Genomic DNA, 6,384 nt, shown 5'->3' on the forward strand with positions numbered 1-6,384 from the left:
ATAAAACATTTTACTTGCAAGGTTCGACCATTTCGGAATAACTTATTCCATCTTCAGCAAAATCTGATAATTGTGTTACAATGATGATTATTACTAAAATTATGATATAATAACATAATCATTAGATTACTCTGTAATAAGCATCCCGATCAATTCACCTGTTATTTTGTAGACCTGTCTCACTGCCTTTAAGTAAAATCTGTTTGACCTGAATACACCACACATTTAAACAATCAGAATAATAAATCATAGATATTTATAATAAAACACTTATTTTTATCAGTTATAAAAGTTGTGATTATGATCACCTGCATGCTTATTCAATACATTTGTACAGATGAATATATACAGTAAGGTGCATGTGCATTAAAGCATATTGTCTCTACCTACATTTTGGTGTAGGAGTGCATCATACAACCATAAGGCTGCCACACCTGGTACCCTTGGAACCGTCCATCACTTAGTAACCACTTGCATGAATCAATTCCTAAAACAGAAATTAAATGTTGAAGGTGGTAAAATTATTTTTGAAACTAAAAATGCACATGTAAAGATGAAGCAATGCAATGATAATGTAGAAAGAAAAAACTCTCGAGGAACCTAATATTTATATTACATGTGCTGACACAAGCATAATGCATATAAAATGAATGAAATCTTTATATTTTCAAATTTACACTAATAAACACAAACTTCATACATTCATTTACTAATAAACTTATTTGGAGGTTCCCATCGCAACAAGTGGTTTCAAGTTAAATATAATCGTTCACATTCATAGCTTATTCAACAAATTCTAGAAAAAAAATTGAAACACATCAGTACACAAACAATTCCACAAGTTTGTTTTTAACTCACAATGAATTTTTTTTTTGTCAAGGAACAAGTCTGAATTTAGGCTTTCACAGCTTCAAGTTATAACCTTTAATATTCAAATTTATATATTTTAAAGTATTGCTTAAATTGAAGACTAATTAAACCCCAACATTTTCTGAATACTTGAGAAAATCTCATGAAATTTTTATACCTAAAGAAATGAGTCCAACACGCTAAGCCCTTCCTCGTAGCCTTAATGATATAAGATCAAATATCTTGGTTAGAGCTGGATAATTAACCAAACAGAGAAAGAAAGTTGACTATAATTCCACACCTACTGTCTGTATCTACATGAAATGTGGCAAGTTTTTATCTTGGTAGAGAAGGAAAGTTGACTATAATTCCACACCTAATGTCTGTATCTACATGAAATGTGGCAAGTTTTTATCTTGGTTAGAGCTGGATAATTAACCAAATAGAGAAGGAAAGTTGACTATAATTCCACACCTACTGTCTGTATCTAGATGAAATGTGGCAAGTTTTTATCTGGGTTAGAGCTGGATAATTAACCAAACAGAGAAGGAAGGTTGACTATAATTCCACACCTACTGTCTGTATCTACATGAAATGTGGCAAGTTTTTAGTCAAATGTACAAGCATGTTGTATACAAAAAATGAGATGCATTATAAATGCATTTGTATTCAAGATGTGTGTAATTATTGACATCAGTTTGACTCTGACAAGTCAGAGTGCAGGGTGACATTTTTCTGAATAATAAAAATACTTTTGTCCATCATACAATTTGAATATTGCATTTGCATAGTCTCTAGGATCTCCAAAATGATATCTATAGTTTTTCAGTTTCCTTGTATATCGTATCTGTTATCTACTCTCCTCTATCACAAACTATCACTTAATCAGCAACGTAGGGTAAAATGAACAGTTGATATCTCTGACATCAAATATGTAATACCATGTTCAATGGCACTGTAAAAGGGCATGGCATGCACATTTCAACCCCCACCCATTCAACTGCAACTATACTTATAGCAGACACCATAAAAATAAAGCATATAATAAATACCTCCCTTCTACTTTAAAAAAAGAATTTCACCTATTTCTAACCATGCATGAAAATACTATGCACTAAAAGATTTCACCCCTTCAAGGGTAATCATAATTTACATACATATATAATCTTCACCAATTATGGGGCATAAAAGGGCCTTTAGGTTCATCAAGGATGCCCCAACTCCAAACCTACTCCAACAATGAAAAAAGTAATTAATCACAAAATGTAGCATTAAGCCCTCAAATATTCATGTCCTTTTCTTAAACACTTAAAAGTTGCAGCCTCTACAATTGTTGAGAGCAACTCATTCATACATTTACCATCTTGATGAGTAAATTGTAATGGACAACAACTGCCTGTTCTAAAAACACAAGTGTATGGAACAACGTTTCAAAAGTCTTCCATTAAATACTGAAGAAATAAAACTATCTCAACTAGAGATGCCTCTGATCTTTCCGAAATGTTAATTTTATGACCTCTTTGTCCTTCACCTTCAGAATTAAACATGAAAATATATGATGCCTCCATTCATCAATTCTCATAATAATTTTGAATACTTCAGTTATATCACTCCTGACCCTTCTCAAGTGTACAAGTTAATTCTGAAATTAACAATTTGTTCACATATTAATCACTAATAGTTGGGTCCGGATATTAAATAAATTTATGAGTTTGCCTATAACAATACTCAATACAGAGAACTGGCAAACTTGTACCAAATTTTAATAACTGTATGTGACAAAATAACTGATGACTGAGTTTAACATCTTAGTAAAGAACAGCAACTTAAGTAATACCTAATGATGATATAAGCATTTTATACTGCAGTCTTTACAAGGGGAAATATACATTAAATACTTAATATTATAAACATATTATCAATGGCATTAATGCCATTATTTAGTATAAATGGTTTCCCTTTGCTTAAGAAAAATTATTAAATTTAATAAAGAAAAAAAACAACTACATGAACTCAGAAACTCACCACTAGTGCTGGGACAATGTATTACTATAATATTACTTTTATCAGTAATGTAACAATATAATGAATTGAATTTTTTAAATTTATTATTAAGAATACATTTAAATCTAAACGTAATGCATTATTTTTATTTTTTAAATGTAATGTTATTTAATTTTGCTTTTGCTAGATGGTACTAAACAGTACTCTTGTTTCCTGTTTCAGCTTACCACTTTGCTTGAAGTTGAAAATTGAAAGTGACAACAAAAATCTCATTTTATGGTTGGTAAAACCACAATTATTTTGACATTTTAGAGGATAATGCCAAAAAACATGATAATGTGTCCAAAAGAAAAAGTGCATTTGGACATGCTAATATGTGTTTAATGAGAATATTTTCACAGATCTTAATCAAGTCACAATTTTTGAGTGACAAATAAAGGTAATGATAAGGTTAAAGCAATAACATATCTTTCTTTGTATTTCTGTCATACACTGATACAGTGTCAAATAATTTGAAATAACTGAAATAATTTTTTGACAAATGTAAGTCACAACAAAAGAGCAAAGAGTAATTTAACTAGTTACGTTTTCACAATTGATATATAATACTTATAGTAATATTATTAACTTAATTTTAATTAACGATTAATAAGTAAAATATTACTAAGTTAGTAACAATGCCCAACCTGCTCACCATATGTTACATGTATTAGACCGTGGTAAACCAGAAATCCCACAACAGTAATCAATGCTATAAGTTTGGCATTTTTAGCATTGAAATGGTGAGTAACTTCGACGGCATTACTTCCATGTCTACCATCATCCGCCATCGTACTTCTTTAGCCTACGATAAAGACGTTTTACAAAAGTAACTCACTAACTTTTGACTAAGTTTTACAAATTACAGTAAAACATTCATGACATTAGTTTGTAATTTAAATATCTCTTTTCTACTTATTATTATTATTTTCAAATTGCTTTGCAAAAAAATGTTTAATATTCTTTAAAAAGTTTAAGTTTTAAGCATTGATGTGCCGTAATGAGATTGTACAAATGTTTATCTTGTAATATTACCAGTTAGGCTTAACGGTAAAACATGGACAATTCCGAAATGTCAATTGAAACTGATAATATTACAACGTAACAAACATTTGTACAATCTCACTACGGCACATCAATGCTTCAAACTTAAAGAAAATTAGAAATAATAATTTTTAAAAAAGAGATAGCTAACTTACAAATTAACATTCCCAATAAAATTACTCTTTCTGCAACAACAGCGTCATCTAATAAATAAAAGTCATAAAAGAAAAACAAATTATTATTACAAAAGTAATTCTATAATATAAATAAAGAAAAAAATTTTTAAAGGTTTTCGGGATAGTATTAAACACTAATACCAAAATATAAATCATAAAGCCTAAAATATAGTTACTAATGAAAGTACCTACTTGGGAATCGATGCATTCTAGTTTTTAATCATTTTAAAGTCAGAAACGTGTATTCGTTATGTTACTTTTAATTCTAATTTGGTCCCCCGGTAGAACAGCGGTAAATTTACGTACTTACAAAGCTAAAATCCAGGGTTCCATTCCCCGTAGTGGACACAGCAGATAGCCCAATGTGGCTTTGCTCTAAAACAAACAAACAAAATTCTAATCTGTGTAAGTAACATACTTTGAAGATACAGACCTTGCATTTAGTTATCCTGGTGCTAACCTTCACCTAGCCTTCACAGGGCTTTCATCGTGTGATCAACGAGAGAAAACCAAGGAAGAAGCGACTGTTTCTTGTTCACTAAGCAAGTACACACACTGTGTTTTTGTCTAAAGTGTGTAATAAGCATTGTTTTCATTGTGTTCAATCTGGTCATTCCGTAGCTTAAACACGGCCATTACAAGTTAAGCACTGTTTCATAATTCCATATCTTGAATGAATTTTTCTGTGTGGCGGACTTATCCAATATAGCTTACAAGTATTTTCAGTTTATCAGAGAGTGCATAAGGAACAAAAAATTTTGATAACATCACTACAGAATATTGATTATTATGTACTTTGTCTTTGCTGATAGTTGCTAGTGTGTGTACTGCCCTTAACTTGACGTTGTTATCAATTATTATTTTTTCTTAAGAAAATGGCATTTTCAATGATAAGAAGGATATACAACCTAGAGGGAGAGCTAGTTGATCATCGACAGGAAATTGTTGTCCAAGAGAGTAGTTATGTATAGGAAAAGTCATCATATAGACGCTGGACTTTTGACACTTTTTCAAAATCTATGAATGTAATCTCAGTGCGACCACGATTCAGAAGAAAGAACTGCCAACATTTAGTGCACCCAAATCGGTGGTAGACAGAATTCTTCCTTAAAGAGCCGAAGTAATCTGAAGCTTGCTATAAAGTTCAGGTATATGAAGTGTCTGGAACCACTTGGGTGGTCTGTATATGATTTCCATGCCGATTTAACCCATAGCAACCCAAGCATTGGTAGCAATATCACAAAAAAGAAAGACTGGAAACACTGTTGGTTGGTGCTATTCACCAACCTGAGCTCTCTCGCTTACACGAGAGCCAGTGAGTGCTGAGTGGATCATGGGGCAATTGTGAGCCAGGAGGTATATTGCCAATGTAAGGGCGATCCACGAAGGTGTTTGGGGTCCAATAGAGGCAAAAAAGGGCCTTTGAGTGCATCTCATTCTCTAGAGTGGACATCTCAGAGTCTTCACATGAACACGTGGAGCTGAGGTCTGTGTTAGTTAATGTTTGTTTATTATTAAGTACGAATCTACACTGTGGGCTATCTGTGCTGTACCCACCACGGTACTGAAACCCAATTTTTAGCATTGTAAGCCTTCAGACGTATCGTTGAGCCAGTGGGGGCTTGAATTGATGTACTTGAGTTTGTATGTCAAAAACTAGAAAAGGCTGCCAACTGCCAGAAAAAAAATGCTATGATAAGACAGTGAAAAAATAGATTTACCAAAGTGGAGACTGTGTGTGGCTTTGATATGTGCCAGCTGCATGGGAACCTCATGGTTTTGGATGGACCACATTTCATTTTGTAATCTGAGTCGTTCTTTTAATGCATGATAAACAGCAACCGAAGGCTGTGCAAAGGTATGGCATCAGTTGCGTCTGAACGTTACCAACAAATCTTTGTTGAACTGATTTGATCATGAAGAGTTAGATGAAACGTTATTCACGTTGGATGATGATGAGAACTCTGTCTTATCCCACTTCAACAATGAATATGAGGAGGTAAAAGCTGAAACACCCATTTGGCTATATGAATAAGCTATATGAAGAAACATCAGATCCAAAAGCGACTGTTAGCTCCGACGGTCAATGGAACTATTGATGCCGACCTCCCAACCAATACTGCTGGGACTGAATCCAAACGTCAGCTCCGATAGTCAGGTAGTCAAAAGATTTCCAACTGAAGGTAAGTGGTTTCAGAGTTTTCAAGTGATGTTCACCATATAGCATATGCACTAAACTATGTGATTTTCTCATGATTAATCAGCTGGGATG

At 32.8% G+C, this 6,384-nt stretch overlaps 1 long non-coding RNA gene across 1 annotated transcript; it reads right to left on the reverse strand.

Annotated features, from left to right (window-relative positions):
• Nucleotides 1-390: 390 nt before the first annotated feature.
• LOC111083841 lies at nucleotides 391-4,150 on the reverse strand. Its single transcript, XR_002609280.1, has 3 exons — nucleotides 4,092-4,150; nucleotides 3,548-3,697; nucleotides 391-487 (listed from the first exon to the last, which is right to left on the reverse strand). It is a non-coding gene; the product is annotated as an uncharacterized LOC111083841 (long non-coding RNA).
• Between the last annotated feature and the right edge of the window lie 2,234 nt (nucleotides 4,151-6,384).

Source organism: Limulus polyphemus, unplaced genomic scaffold (genome assembly GCF_000517525.1).
Source record: "Limulus polyphemus unplaced genomic scaffold, Limulus_polyphemus-2.1.2 Scaffold11536, whole genome shotgun sequence".
NCBI classification, from domain to species: Eukaryota; Metazoa; Arthropoda; class Merostomata; order Xiphosura; family Limulidae; genus Limulus; species Limulus polyphemus.